Below are 17188 nucleotides of genomic sequence, written 5' to 3' on the forward strand. Positions count from 1 at the left end.
GATTGTATTTTTGTCTTTGGTTGGGCAGACTTAAAATAACTCTCAGCCGTAGTTCTTTCGGAGACTGGATAGCGTGGGTATTTATAGTAAAACTGATTTGATGGGTTAAGACTGAAAAATTAGAATCTATATTACATTTCAAAATATTACTGTACAATTCTGAGATGCTACCATGGAGACTGCATCATTACTCTGCTTTACATGCACATTCAGTCACTAGGTCTCCTCAGGTTTTCAGAGCAATTCCTCCACGACCCTCTTCCAGCTTCCAACTATGAAGCTCAATTCATTCCCACCATTAGCCCTCCAATAGTTCCCCATCTTTGTTCTTCCCCTGCTATGAACCTGGTGGTCTTAATTAGAAAAATATCAACTTCCTTTCACAACTTCCAGAGCACAAAACAAGGGCTGGCAGCAGGGAGATGCACAGAGAGTCACACACACTGCCTAGGGAGGCAAATATATGGGGCCTGAGGACAGCAGGAGCACCCCCTTTTTGTATTTTCCAATCTTGCCACAATTTCTCCAGTTTCCAGGCTCTGAAATTTCACAGAGTCTGGAAATAACTCCATGTGATAAGGGCAGGTACAATCTTCTTTGTTTGAATAATGTTCACCCTTGATTTCTGGTGAGGTCTTACACACCATCAAACGAGTAAGACATAACATAAAAACATACAACCTAGAATTCACTGAAATATAAAACTATACCATAATCTATATCAAAGGGATTATGGCCCTAATACTGCTGGTGACCTCAACGCTGATTGGGTTATTCACTTGCATCTCATTATCTCAATGAGTTTCCCAAGTTTTTATTTTTGAAATGTACCCTCTTAACCCAGTTTTCACAGAATTTATTTTCTGCAATGGTTTATCATTATGGTTTAAGAAGTTAGTGCAAATCCCTCAATATTTGTGGATAGCCATGAAGCTTTTGGTTTGATACCTGCCATTTTAATATTTTTGTACAGGACTATAAATGCCTAAACCAGTGGGAATGGCCTGGCACACTCTGCAGTATGCACATGCTTCCCACACTCACTGCTGGGCTGTTTCTGAAGCACTCAGCTTCTCAACAGCCCAACAAGAGTTTCTGATGCAATGGCAGTGGAGGTGCCCTGTAAGAAAATCCTGTCCTCAAGTTGGCAGAAAAATAACAATTTGCTATTAAATGAAGATGCTTCAGAGCATGGGTCACTTGCCTGACTGCAGGTAACAGAGAGGATTTAGTAACTGCACCACTTGTTGCCTGAGCATCCAATATACATCTTTGTGGTGGGGAGAGGCAATGTGTCAGTTGCTTCCAGGCTGTGTCACATCATGTCATGCAGCACAGGCTAATGTGACCTGATGCAGCAGGTAATAAGATCTATACCAAGTTACTGAATAAAAGGAGATTATTTTAATATTCTGAACACTGATGTCATGTTGGGCATGTTTCTAAATGCTTTTGTCATCAAACAAAACATTGTCCATATGTATGGTTTTTTCCACAATAAAAAGAAACAGCTGGCAATTACTGCCATAGCACTGGAGATTATCGCCTCTCCTTATGGGGTCAGTTGTCCAAATATTTATGATTTTGTCTGGAACCCTTAGATTAGAACTGTGCCACCAAGAGAGACCTCATGGATCATCACAAGTGAAGCACAAAGCAGTCATAGCTGCAATGAGCAATCACATAATATCTTCCTTCTTAATTTCTGGCCTGTGGCTCTGAAGAGGAGATGAGTTATGAGTCCCAGTGTATTCAGTTGCATTTTGTGTATGGAAATCCCAAAGGAGCCATCTGATACAGCACAGTTAGGAGATGGAAACTCTTGCTCTTTGGGTGTGTCTTGCACATATATTGCTTTTGAGCTTGGACTGCAGAACAAGCACCTGTACCATGCCTGAAAAGGGGAAATAATGAAAAAGTGGAATGATGTCCTATTTGTACATTACCACTTCCTTCACTATAGCAACCTGGAGTACAGTTTAATTCTGGAGAGGACAGAATGCCTGGGCTTCCAGCTTTTGGGGATGTTGATCCTCTGTTCCACCACAGCTGTTTTGTTTACGCAGTATCTCACTGGCATTGAACAACTTCATTGTCCCACTGCAATGGGAATTAATAAATATTTTCAGCAACCATCCACATACCTTCAGTATCATTAATAAAACCAATACCTGAGAAAAAATTTCCTTCTAGCTGCTTCTTGGCAGAAGGAGGAACATACTGGGTAGCATTCAGAGCACGAATGCAGTGTAGCCACGTTCCAAATGCAACAACACGCACCCCAACACGCTCAAATGCAGTGCAGTTTTCATTTTTTTGGCTTTGACACACTTCTTACACAAACAGAAAAAACCTGAGCCTCTCTCATGACCAAGCACAGATGAGAAAAAGAACAAATTCTGCTTAGATGGAGTTCATTGACATGATGAACTCATTGCTGTCAGCCCTGTAACTCTGGGGACTGGAGGGGATTCCTCCCTTGTACTTTTTTCCTAGAATTTACTAGTCATTCTTAGTACTTTACATAGCTCAGAGACTCAGCAAATTTCACAAGATATTGGCTCCAGAGCAGCTGGGAGGAAACCTACCCACAAAACTCTGGCCCAACATCTCTCTTAGCTGACGAGATGCATTAACTTCTTCTGAAACCCCAGAGGCCATTGTAGAAGGACATCAAAGTGGACAGTGCTGCTTCAGTACTGACCCAACAGCACAAGCCCTGATGCAAATCTCATCAAATCAACTCAAGCAAAATACATATCTCTTTATAGGAGGTACAAGGTCCATCCCACATTCTCAAGATCAGTCTCTGTCTACAGACATGTTCAGAAATTATGCCTGTTTACTTAGGCAGAAGAGAGACTGTGGAATCACTGGGACACAGCATTACTACCTATAAGTATAAAAATAATTTACATCCTGTATATGTCACTGCAAAAAAAAAAAATCCCTGTTATTTCCTTTGATGCCACCTTGCAGATGGACACATCTTGCTGATACTTCTTCTCTTGGACTGTGTTGCAAGGTCAGGGAAATCACCAAACACAAGGAGGTCAGGATGTGACACCTTTCTTGATTTCCTGCTCAAAAGAGAGCTCTAGGGCATCTAAGAGTTGCTGTTTTTGCTAAGCTTTTGCTACTGCTGTCAGATAGTCTAAAAAACTCTTTGTAGCTTTGAATTATGATCATCAAGAAAAAAGAACTGCCTAAAGGTGCAGCTTTATGATGATGGGTACTGGAGCTGTACTCTTAAACTCACCTTCTCTTCTTGGCAAGGTATAAAGAGTATACAGTATTCATTGCTGGAATTTCCACCTATGTCAGTGCCTTTTCCCACCATAGCATCATACTTCAACTGTGCTGCAAAGGGAAAAGGAAGCTTTTGTGTAGCAGCCATGAAGTGCCCAACGTATGCACATTACTGCGCATGTTTCATAGATTCAGAATGAGCAAGACATTTCCTCTGTAACTTCAAACTTCAGGAAAATGTTCAAAATTTCTGCTGATAAAGAAATCCTCTGTGAAGTATATGTGAAATCTGGCATGGCTTCTCCAGGTTAGCCCATCATGCTCCGTGTCCATTTAGAGCACAGAAAACAGCAGTCCCCTTTGCCAACCTTTTCAGTTCCTGGAGAACAACAGGGCTGAAAGATGACTGCAGTCAGCTACTTGTGCAGTTAATTGCTTTCTTCTTCCTTCTTTCATGGAGAGTTTCCCTTAAAATAGCAGAGGGAGGATTTTACAATTGATCATCCTCATGAGACAGTCTTTGAAATAGGAACAATATTTTTCTTAAAGTGATTGTAGAACATTGTCATGACTTGAATGTTTTTGACAGTGAAATAAGCTTATCTAATAAAGTGGGTGCTGTGTTGATTCTTCTTTTCCTCATTTTCTCAAAGGCAGGAGTGTGCACAGTACAGAGAGAAGGTATTTGCTCCCCTTCTTGGTTTTCAGAAATGCAATGCTTAAAAAGACCTATCCACTCATGCTGTCTTGTTTGTCTCATCCTACAGATAACTATGACATACCAGCCTATTGAGTGTTGCAAGGATGGTAGGCAAAGCAAGATCAAAGAAATTAATTCAGCCTCTTCAGTTTCCAGCGTGAAGTCTGATACCTGGCTTGTCAGTAGAACTCACACATAGAAATGTACAGAGGTTTATTGGGGCATTAGAGTTCCTGGGCAGTGCCCATGGCTATCAAAATATGCCAAAATGCACCAGCCACCAAGTTTCTATGTTGTTTAGCTCGCTATGCTGGAAAAAGCGTGCAGGCATGAAGACCTCAGTTAATGCCAGTTTTTCCCTAGTTTCTTTCCCTATCTATTTGACATGCAATTTTGATGTCATCTAGTCAAGTAGCAGCCAGTAATAACTGACTTTGAAGAACTTAGACACATGGCCTAGCTTTAATAATCCTACCATAGTTTCTGATATGCTAAAGGAAGCTCATGCAGGGGTGGTTTCAGGCATACTTTTAAATATTCTAAACATTTTTATCGATGATTCATCCCATTTGCCTTGGAAAGTTGTTTCTTCTTCTTTTTTTTTTTTTTTTTTTGCCAGGGGTCATGATTTTAAGTTTGCTACATTATTCATCCATGAAGTCAGCTCACGGTGCTTCCAGCCAGGTAAGTGAAGTATAAGAACTAACTGGCATATGAACCATAATGCTTAAGCAGGATTATTTCAGCATGGGAAGATTCAGACATGACATAAGTAGTAAATAGTATGTCTGAATGTTCCTTACTTAAAAGGACTTGAATGACAGTCTCATCATGTCCTATTTCTAAAGAAAAAAAGAAAATTTTTTGTTTGTCTAGAATTATTTTCCTGACCTGTCATTCAGTAACTATTCTTATTTCCATGACACTTTAGCATGACAAACACACCAGAAGATGTGATTTTTGAGGTGTACAGCTCTGGTTGGATGATAAGAACTGATTAAGAACTTTCTAATTCAAAGAATAAGAGTGAAAGAGACAAAGCTTTGGTCCAAGCACCAGAGAGGATATACATCTTCATGAAATATAAAATTAATATTTGCATTTCCCAGCCAATCTGTTACAGAGTTTTTATTTCTCCTAGAAATCCAGATGGACATCCAGATGAGGAATTAAGTCAATTCAGACCATGTTTACTGCCTATAATTTCAAAGAATGAAAATTATATAGGGTGATACTAAATTTCTTTCTCTTCCCTGGTACCTTAAATCGTGCTCCCTGAAGGAAACAAGGGAGAAGTATCAGTCCTGTTTGACTGAGAGGTCTCGCTGTTGCTGGACAGTAACACAGCAGGAGAGCAAGTCCTTCAGACTCAGGGTCAGGAACAACACAGTCCTGTAACCTTCTTAATTTCTTAACTTGACTCACCCCTACAATTTCAGGTGTTGTTCAAATAGGACTGCTTTCCTTGTCCTTGATATCTCAGAATAATTTCACAAGATGCCCCTACAAAGCTTCTTAGATTTTCCTTTTACCATACCTTCATCAGGGTCCATCCGTCAAGGTCTGTAACATGAATAGCACTTCTCCATGTACATGCACATAAGATGTGCTCCAGTTCTATAGCTTGAAGAACATATGGTTTGATCCTATACACCTTCCATTTGCTTTAGTAGAAAATGTGGATAATGAAGAAGAAAATATTAAAAAGAACAGTAGTGAAAATAGGGGAATCTGTGCTTGGCCTGTAGCCCAGGCGGTGAGGCTGGAGTGCAGCCAATGCTATCTGGAAATCCTGAGGAAATCTGCTGGCAAACAACCAGAAATGGTCACCCTGAGATGACACATTCAGGTGCACATCTAGACATGGTGACTTGGAAACATTCATAAGTTCTACATGGTTCTTATTTCTTTCATTTTCTTATCATCATAATGGCAAGGGGGAAGGGGCACGGCCACTCAGAGGGAAAGAATGGTTTAGCAGCACAAGGCAGAGAATCATAGAAACATAGAACGGTTTGCTATGGAAGATACCTCAAAAATCTTCTAGTTCCAAACCCCCTGCCACGAGTAGAGACATCTTCCACTAGACCAGGTTGCTCCAAGTCCTATTCAACCTTGCCTTGAACAGTGTTGGGGCACCCACAACTTCTCTGGGCCACCTGTGGCCATGCCTCACCACTCTCACAGTAGAGAATTTCTTTCTAATATCATGCCTTAATCTGCCATTTTTCAGGTTAAAGCCATTACCCCTTGTCCTTATCTCTGCATGTCCTTGTAAAATGTCCCTCTCCATCTCTCTTCTAGGCCTCTTTAGGTACTGAAAGGTGCTATGAGGTACCCCCATGACATTCGCTTCTCCAGACTGAAAAATCCCAACTCTCAGCCTGTCTTTAGAGGAGAGGTGCATGAGACCTCTGATCACCTCTGGGATCCTCCTCTGGACTTGCTCCAACAGGACCAAATCCCTCCCATGCTGGGAGTCCCAAAGCTGGATACTCTACTCAGGGGCTCCCCAGAGGGGAATAGAGGGGGCCAATAACCTGCATGGGTCTGCTGGCCATGCTGCTTTTGATGTAGCACAGGATGTGGTTGGCTTTCTGACAACCACAGGGATCTGAGCAAGGATCAGAAGTGTTCTGACCCACAACTGTTTCACAAATTGACAACCAAAACTAAACCTGGGAGTTGAATTTCCATGCTTTAACTTATAGCTCCTGAATCTCTAAGACAGGACAACACTTTAATGGCAGGGAAGTACACCAAACCCTACTTTAAAACTGCTGGAAATATATGGTCAAAATACAGGACTAAGTCTGCCTTTTTCTTCAGACTTAAGCAAATGAGCAAGTTGCATGGCCCTCTTGCTCCTCAGTTTCTCACCTATCAGAATAACTGGCAAAAGCAGCCTACCTTGAAGATCTTTTGTGAAGATTCAACACTTCCTTTTCCTAAAGCAATTTGAAATCCTGTGCTCACAGATACTAACAAGCCCTCATATACGATAATGTACTTGATTTCAAACCAGAAGACAACTTATGCTTTTTCAGAACTCTCATAGCAACTCTTAGTATTCATTAGAATACCTTATAAATGACATGAATTTTTTATTGTTCAAAATTTCTGAAGTATATTTTTTCTTGTTTGCATGAAGAAATGTAGTGAAATAGTCAATAACTATTGTTACTGCATCCTCATTTTCAATTTATGTTTGTGTTGTAGAAGAACGCCAGGAATAGAAATTCATCATCATTAAAAATTTTGAGACAAATAAACCTTAAATAATTTTCTCAGATTCCCCCAGCTGCTCCAATGGGCATTCTCCAGTGCCTTCCCAAGAGTCCTGCCTATCAGAGAGCGCAGATCTTCCAACATCAGGAGCTTTACAGTTCATTGGGTGAGAAACAAGCAGTGAACTTGAAGTGGCATCACAGTATACATTGCAAAGGGTGTTGAAAATGATTAATCATGGTCAGATTGCCCTAAACTTGGAGAATGAGTCATAAGATATTGCTACATCTCTCCTCCAAATTAATTTAAATATGGTGGGGGTGTCCAACTTCAGAAGGAATCACACCGGTAGCTTTTCAAAATTTAGAGACCTTTAAATTACAGATGGACAAATAGTGCACCTCACAACTAAACCTCTGCCCTTGCAGGCTTAGTTTTCTGATGACATATTTTGACCTCTAGCAATTTTTCACCACTGAAGTACAAAGCCTAGGAAAAGCTGGCAGAACCTTCCCTGTGCAGCAGCAGCACAAACACTGCCAACCACAATTCATTTATAAGGGCTCCCCTTCCACTGCCCTTCTACTACCTCTGCTATGGAAACTGAGCTGATGAGTTCATTTCCCCTTTTTTGCAGCCTTTTTTTCCCCAGGTTTAGGGCACAGAACAGCAGGGAAGAGGGATGACAAGCAGACATGAGCTGCTATGACTGAGGACCGGGAAACTGGGCAGAACTGCAGAAGGAGTGTAATTGTTTCTTTACTTGAAGCTGGTCTTAGAGTGAAGAATAACATTCAGTGAAATGTATAATTTTTGAGAATCTCCCTGAGACGTGGATTTTGGTTATGGCTATAGGCAACGCATTTTCACTGCTCCTTGCACTGTCCCAAGGATGCTGAAACATTAGTATGTCACCAGAAACTTCTATTAGCAGACCACCTCTGAGAAGCACAGCAGAGAAAGAAAAGAAGCTTTTGGTACATGTCTGTTACCAGTGTGACCCTGGGATACGGGGCTCTCAAGATGGTCTATCCCATGTTAGGAAAACTACAGCAGAGCTGTCTTCTGCAGTATGTCAGCAAGGCAAGGTGGATGATAAACTATATGAAGAATCTGCCCTACATCTGCAAATGTCCCCATGTTTCTCACCCCCTTCCTGTGGTCTCAGGATGCTGGCTGTCATTCAGAGCGTTGGTGAAGGTAGTAATTTATCTGATGAAGGGGATTTTTGTTGATGAGAAAAGTTAGACTGCAATTTTTTATAGCTGTTTTACAGAGACATGAAGGAGCCTAAGGCATAAAGTGGCTGTCATGCAATTAAGATAAAAAGAACAAATTAGAAATATGAAAAGAAAAAGAAGAAGAGAAAAAAAGATAAAGAGTTTTGTGTCTCTGTGCACCCCTGAAGTCAGAAGTTCTTAACTTCTGTTTAACAGAAGAGACAAATGATGACACATTATTTCTTTCTACCATCTCAGAACAGAGAAGACATTTTGGTTTCTGTATATATACACCAGCAACTTCCCATACCTAGACACCACCTGAAATTGAATTATACAGAAGAAATTATTCCTGAAGTGGCAAGACAATTAATGTGTGCAGGTAGGATATCAAAGACAGAGAGCTCACCTAAGAAATCAGTGCTTTCTTGTCAGCTCCTTCTTGTTGAGGAGCCTTAGGGCTCACTGAGGCTTGAAAGACAGTCTGCTGAGATGAGCATGTGATAATATCTCCTCTGAGGAAAGCTCTCCCAGTTCAGAAGTACAGCAGGGTTATCCAGAAACAGCAGTTTCCTCTAGCCTCCAGTCTACACCCTCTGCATTGTTAATATGGCCAAGAGCAATACATGCACCACTTGACAAGACAGAGAGATTATTTAATTTTTTATGCACAGTTACATCCTATAGACAACAGTACTGCATTTAGATACATACAGCCTTCTTACGTATCAGCACCTGAAGATTTGTCTTTGATTCATGATACAGATACCTAATTTGCAAGAAAACCCAAATCCTTTGGAATATTCAGTCAGTCTCATTGACTGTTTTTATATGCATTGTCCTGTCCTGTGTGTCTGGATCAGTCTGAAAGTTTGCTGTCAGAGTAATATTCTTATCAAGCTAGCAAAAAATGCAAAAAAAAAAAAAAAAAGCAAAACAAAAAAAAAAGCTGTACTTCTCTGAAGTTCTCATTGGTTCCTGTGCAGTTCAACAACACAAACACTCAATGGCCTGTTGTTTTTAGTGATTTTCTCCACCTCTCATCTTCTGAAAACTTCATCACAAATGGTGTTCAATAGTGAGTTTGAGTATTTCCCTCATTCTTGGTGTGTCTCATAGTATGGTAATTCTCACAGAAGACAAAGAACTTCCAGTGAAACCAGATAGTTTTCATCTAAAGCAGACACAGAAAGAGAAGCTGCCAAGAAATCGAATCATTGCAATGCAAATAAACCCTCTGTCAAATCAGACAAATAAAGCAGAAGATGCAAAGGCATTAGTGATACTGGATTTTGTGCAGATTTCTAGCTAACCCCAAGATATTTTGCTTACTGCAGTTGTAGCTCCACTTATTAGGAAAGGGTCATGTTTCATACTCCATAAATATTCCTGGTTCAATGGTCTTGGTTATTTATTACTATGAGAATTGATGAGTTTTAAATATAAATACTAGCAATTACTCAATGAACAGATACTTCTAATTAAAGCTATTGAGTCAAAGGTCTTTTGGGGAAATTGTATAAACACTGAACATACATGGAGATGATAGATAATTCTGTAGAATACACCTTCTATGCAAATATCACACTTTTCTGCTACACCATATTTCAGCTCCATGTGGTGGAGGCCATGGTTCAAATGCTACCTAGTGGTCTGAGGCCTCATTCCTCAGAACATTTCCTTATGTTGTTCTTTTTTCACTCTAACTGTAAATGAGGGGCAGAAATATTTCCACTTAAGCTTTTTATCATTATTTTGGTAAGCCATAATTAGGCTGTCGCTCAGTCAGATCCATCTGGCAATCTGAATATCTGTGTTCATTACGAGAAGGAGTGATTATGATTTGTTTCAAAGAACTGCTGTTTGAATTAACTGAGATGACAGAAAAATGTAGATTTCCTCTGCTTCAGAGGCCTATGGGGAGGTTTAGAGCACAGAGGCTGTTTTTGGAGATACTTCCTCTACACTGAGCAGAGAAGGCACAGTCCTCTATTTGGTACATTCCACAAATACTTACTGCTAATTCAGTATCAACTGTATCTACACTAGTCTTGAAGATCAGACCAGGAGGGCACTTTGGAAGGGAATGCTTAGTAATGCTCAGTTTAGTGTGGTTTTGGTCACACCAGAAATTTGCCTTGGCATACACAACATGGAATTTGAAATTTGGAAGATCAGTGGATGAATCACCAACATTAACTCAGTTCTCAAGACTGATCTAGAAACAGACTGGAATGAAATCCCCTGAAAGGTGTGTAGTGTAGACAGTTGATCCATAGCATCAGCAGTTTTGTTCTCAACTTCCATTCTCATCATACTGCACTATTTGGTAAGGAAATCATTCTCTAAAATGCTAGGTTACTGTCATTTGAAAAAAACATCCACAGAGAAAGCACTAGATAAATCTGTCAGCTGATGTGCTTACCTACACACCTGATCCCTTCCTCCATTCCTTCAGCACAAAGATAATTTCTAGCTATGAAAGTCTAAGCTATCACCAAATATACTAGAGGGAGTTTATAATTTAAAAAATACTTTTCCCTTATATTTTCCCTAAACGAAGAGCCAAAACATTAAACAGAAGGTAATATGAAAGCTATTTTAAAACAAAAGGTTCATATGTATTACTTCACCAGGCATGATGTTTGAGTAAATAATCAGTTCTCATTCTGAATAAAGCCTGGTCATAATGATTTCCAAGCAGCTATTATGCCCTGATTCACAGATGATAATTATTATGAATAACCTGCACTATTCAATGGGTTTTGTTTCTTGCCATCACAGGGAAAGTCAATGGACGAACCAGTAGCAGAGTAGAGAGATTTTGACAAGAGTTCTTGATTGCTTTAACCATAAATATTATCTTTTAAAGTAATTAGCTAATGAGAAGAAAACCAAAAACCCAACAAAAACCCCCAAACCCATGCTTTAAAACCTCTGCTCAAATTATTCAGCAGTTAGTGAGGGAAAGAAGAGAACTGACCACATTCAGGCTCAAATCACTCCCTGCCCTGTCACTTTTCTTCCCATATCCTATAGAATCATGTGAATATCTAGCAGGATTCACCTTCCTCTCTGCCACCACTGCACCTTCATTCCAGATGGCTGCTCTGGCTCCAGTCTTGTAGCATTTATTGTTTGACAGAGCTCCTAGCCTCCACAGCACAGACAGCGTAGCACAGGGAATGAAACAAGGTGGGTGAGTTCCTCCATTTTCCCGAGGGAAAAAAAGTCTTAATTTTAGTAGGTTTTATCAAAGGACTCCTTTTCTTGAAAGCGCTTTCTAACCTGAACAAGTTCAAAGACATTGTTTGAAGACATTGCTGTGTCACTAGTAATTACCTGTGAAGCTCCACTAGGACTGGAGAAGCACCTGAGGTGCCTAAAGTGGATAGGTTTGTTATGATCTCCTATTATCTCATTACAGTGAATTAATAAAACAATACATTGAACCAAGCAGGGTGCTATGTCAGTAACTGGTCTTGATACACCCTTCTTTTAAACAAAACCATTTGGTAACAGGGATTGCAACATGATAAGAAATGTTGTTCTCCGTTCAGTATCACATGACATTGAATTTTACATTCAGATGTCTGGGCACAATTCTCTTGCTACCCAGAATCCAGACTTGGTCCCACTAAACTCAAGAGGCAATTTACCAGAATACATGGAAAATATTTCAGGATTACTGATTGCTTTCTCTCCCTTTGCTTTGTTGTTGCCCTCCCTTGACTTCTTGCCCCACAAAGAGCTTTGATCCAGCTGCAGAAAGACCGGTGGTTACCTTGGACAGTGTGCACATTTGGGAGGGTTTTGTCCATGCAATGTCAAGTACTGCTGCAGGAGCTGCTGCTGACACTGAGCTACTGCCACCTCTGATCATCGGGCTTGAAAAACTCAACCCCACACTCCAACGGAGAGATAATTAGTGTCATTTAAAACACCTCATCCTTCACTGCTTACACTGCAGGGACTGAGATAAGAGTTTCCATGGTGCAGAGCAGCTTTACGCATGCCTCAGTGAAATCAGAAACACCCCCTCTTTTCCCTGTTGGGTAAGTCCCACTCTGCAGCTGTACCTGCTGATCCATTAGAATATTGCCTCAGATCTTCAGAGATTACTTTTAAGGTGCATATAATTTTTCTTTTTGCAGAACAGAAGGATGTGAGTTTAATATGGAACTTAGGATAAGTATACTGTAATTAGTACAGTGAATTATGGTGATGGGGAAAGTGACAATGATGGGGAAAAAAATGAACTGAAAATGTTTATATCAATAGAAAAGTTTCCTGTTAGCCAATATGACATGTTCCCAAGACTGGAGGGGAACCATAGGAAAATATGAGCTTCCTGATCCAGCAAGACCTCTCTTTCCATAAGCTCTTAGCACAAGTTTCTGGACTATTTACTCGGGGACCAAACAAGAAGAAAACTGACCCAAAATGCCGCTGAATTAATGCAACCCATTTTTGATACTACAGAAAAATGCAATTAAAAACCAAAACCCAATAGTTTGATCAAATGAGCATGAGCAAATATTTTTTGTTCACTGTAGCAAGCAGATGGAATGATACTTCACAAAACCAGCTACCGTTTGAGTCAGGAAAAACATCTGCTGCTCTGATTCTGCCCAAGACTACTTGGACAGCTCTCTATAAAGACCTGAATTTTGCAGAACATGGCATTTCCATAGGTTTATGGGGAGAGACCGTGGAGATAAAAAGGAAATCCTCTAGTAAGAAATCTTAGAGGACAGGGCTGCTGTGCTCCTTTAGCATCAGTCTGTTTGAAAAAGGAGTTTAAGGAACTAAATGGTGCTTTAGGCTGACTGTGCCTCAGAGAGCCAGGCTGTAGATGGACATGCTTTTTTCTAGACCTGCTCTGTGCAGTACTCACGTACCAAGTGGTAAATCAGAGTCCTGCCTACATTACATCCATGACATCATCACTGCTTGTGAATCTGCTCCTCTGGGAGAATTGTTTTTCCCCCCAGAATTTCCAGAAAAGAAGCAGCTTCAAGACATTAAAGTCCACCAGCCTGCAGGAGAGAAATCAATGCACATGAGGACATTTTGCTATGAATCATGCTCTTTGTGTGGGAGAGATAAGTAAAGATTAAAGAAAGGTTTGAGGCATTTTTCTTCACGGTATTGCACCTGGAAAATTTCCAGAGAGAAATAAACCATGAGATCTAGAAGACAGTCTGATAGCTTCTCAAAGACAAAAATGAAAAGTTACATTCTCTCCATTAAAAAAATGACACCATATTTGAAGAAAGGCAGAAGATATATCTAGTCAGAATGAAGTTAGGGCCTGACTAAAGGATAAATTTCTCTTGTAGATTTTGTGGCTTTGTACTGCTATCAACACATTTCATCTTCAGTATAAACATAGAAAATACCACCTTTGATGCCAGTCCTAAAAAAGATTCAAAGCTTTTGAGCAATTCTTTTCCAGTAATCTATATTATAATATCTGCAGATTTTAAACACTGTCCATTAGACATACAGTTCCACAAAATGTTCTTTTTTTCATACAGATTAATACTTTAGCTGCCTCACAAAATCTTCTCTTTTAGGATTTCTAGTGGAAATATTTCCTTTTTTATCACAATGATGTCACAGATTAGTGAGGGTGGCTACTTCCTCCCACCCCCGTTATCCAAGATTTTGTTGCATGTGTTTAGTTTCATTTTTCATCCTCTGCTTTCAAAATTAACTCAGCTGTGGATGAAGACATATCCTATTAGCTCTATCCCTTTGGGGAATGCCTGCAACAGCTGCAGCTGCCATTTCATTTCTCCTTAATACCCTTGTGTCCTAGAATACAAATGAAACAAATGTTGGTATCCTGTCCCCTGCACACCCCACATCATATTTTTTTAAACATACTGTACAGCTACACAGAAATGTCCCTGATAGGGCACTGTTAGTCACTTGCAATGAATCTGTTAGAGTAGCAGTTTGTGCCTCCATAATTCATCCTGGAATAATGCAATTCCACACTGAATACTGATAAATGATCCAAGATCTCATAAGCCTTCTTAACTCTGAACAGTGAAATATGAAAATACTGCAGAAACCATGGCAGCTGACAGGTAAAGTAGTTAGAAAAATGTATGCAAATCCAGCAGCAAATGACACTGCATAAAGTAAAGTAGTTCATAGCTAATGACTTGTACTGATGCACAGTCCCATATTCTGAAAAGAAAATGTCTAACATTTACATCGATGACAAGTAAAACACTAATATATTTAAATTTGGTTATCTTTTGTCCTGCACTGAAGTCAAATTTGGGAGATCGATTTAAAAACCTAATAATAGCAGTCTCAGATCTTGCTTATACTTACATTTTGACATGTCAGTTTATGTACTGAAAATTCATCTAAGGATAAGAATACAGCATACCACCAGCACTGAATTTCCATCTGCAAGATACCTTTACTGACTAAAACAAAGCTGGGTCATGTTCCTATGCAGTCAAGTAGTAATATAAAATTTGGAGTCTTTGGCTGATATTGTTTCAGATTTGCTACTTCTCTCCCCTCCCTAGCAATGGTACACTACACCAAAAAAGGAGCTGCTGGTAACCAGTAAATTACCAGGGAATGTAAAGGCACACTCAGCAAAGTAGTTTAGACACATGCCTACAAGAACTGAGTTCAGTGAGCTACATTTCTGCTGCAAATGGGCATACAGACTGGGAGTGAAGACTGGGATGCACAACCAAGCACTCCTGAAGGGAAACGATGATGAGGAAGAACAGCCAAATCCAGCTGAGAGGAGAGATCTGGACCCACGTCCTGCCTAAGAATGCACAAAACCCACCATGTGCAGTACCAAATACCATCCATCCCTTAGCAAGGCTGTGGCAAGGGTTGCATTTCTATAGCACCTTCAGCCCAAGTGCAATGAATGTTGAGGAATCAGTTTTTGTTATACTGAAATAAAGGGAGGCCACCATTCTTAAATTACAGGCAAGGACACCCTGACAAGGAAAAGAGCTGTTCTAAAGTGTGTCCTAAAGTGAACATACTTAGTTTCTGGCAAAACCAGGAGTGGGGGCAAATATATAGTTCCTACTGCAAAGCATGGAACAGTGACTTAAAAAGGAGAGAAGCAATTATCTTTCTACTAAAAGTCAGTTGTATTTGTATTGCATGGAACTTCCAGATCAAAAATCTAGCCTCTTTCAAGTGGTACTAATTATAATACTCTTTCTCCAATTGTATCTGTGCATTCCTTGAACCTTTTAAGAGTGTACAAGATAGTTTTAGTAGAAAACTACTATAAATCAACATCATGATTAATATAAAGTCCATTCAAAACTGTGAAGTAAGAGTCCATGAACATTTCTTTCTTTCATTCAAGTAACTTGTACCTTGCAAAGTGGTATAATTGGAAGCATCAGCAGCAATCTCAAACATAGACACCTCACCAAATCCATACAGATTACCTAAAAAGGACAGTTCATGTTTTCAGCCATTCCCTAGACTGCCTCTACATGCCCATTGAACCAGCTAATTTTGGCCAGATTTCTATGGCTACATCCACAGCACAGCTGGGAGGGTGATGCTGGTGATGATACAAGATCTTCTAGCCACAGAGCCCGACTGTAAGAATCACATTCTACCTTCAAGAAAGCACCTCAAATCCCAGATTCAGGAACTGGGTAATTATTTACGCAAAGTGAAATGCAGTCAGGGGCTTACCTGAACAGAGAGGAGGAAAACCAGAAAACATGGGTTTGATCCCGCTGAAAAGGGTAGAACTGAGTTTCCAGTATCTTGGCAGAAAATACTCACTACACTGTTACTGGCTTAAAGGCTTCCGTCTCCCAGATTGCAATGGTATTTCATCACCTTTTTCAGTCAATAACATCCACAAAGTGTATTTTATTGAAGATTCAGTGGAACACCCCATGCAGAAATCCATCTGTAATTTCAGCGTGAGTGTAATTTCAGTGACATTTCAAAATGTCATAGTCCTATTTGTTTGGTCCATTTTCATGGATTTATTTGGTGATTGAGAAGTAAATAATCACTTAGTAATTCATAATGTTATAAACCTTCAAATGAACTGCAAAGCTTTCTTAAAGAGGAATTTTGCAAGAGGAATAAATAGGCAGATGAACCAGAACTGTTATGTCTTTATCTTACAGAACATACCAGACACCTGAAAATGTAGACCAGAGGAAGAAAATTATCTTTTTCAGCAACTGCTTTGAAGGATATTCTTTCTAATCTGCTAACGAAGGAGCTGTATTGTTCCTTGGGCTTGCAGAATTCCTCTAGCTATCATAGTAACAGATAAATCTCAGAAATATAACCTTCAATTTTACATTAAATGAGGATATGGCATCATTTCCACTCTTGGTTGTGCTGATACCATCCATCCCTAATCAGCAAAGAGATTCCCAAAGAGAACAGAAGGCAGAGAGCTTGCAATGAGAAACAAGCAGAAAACACAGATAAAAACAAGAAATAGATGGGCAATGTGTGTGATGAAATATGCTTGGGTCTCAAGCAATGATGTATCATGTACTTGAGAAATGACATATGGCACTTGCCTACAACCCTGGCTGGCTAAACACTCAGTGCAATGTGGATTATACATAATTGCTTCACACCACTGAAAAGCCCCTTCTGCACATTATAAACATATTAATATTAGCTTCTTAGTAATGAGGCAGAAAATAGTGATGAGAAAAAATAATTTCAGAGAGGAGTACCATGGGATGTAGTGCAACTGGTGCAACGTTTTATGCAATATATTATTATTGTCTGTCTA

The sequence above is a fragment of the Cinclus cinclus genome, chromosome 6 (genome assembly GCF_963662255.1).
Source record: "Cinclus cinclus chromosome 6, bCinCin1.1, whole genome shotgun sequence".
Taxonomy (NCBI): domain Eukaryota; kingdom Metazoa; phylum Chordata; class Aves; order Passeriformes; family Cinclidae; genus Cinclus; species Cinclus cinclus.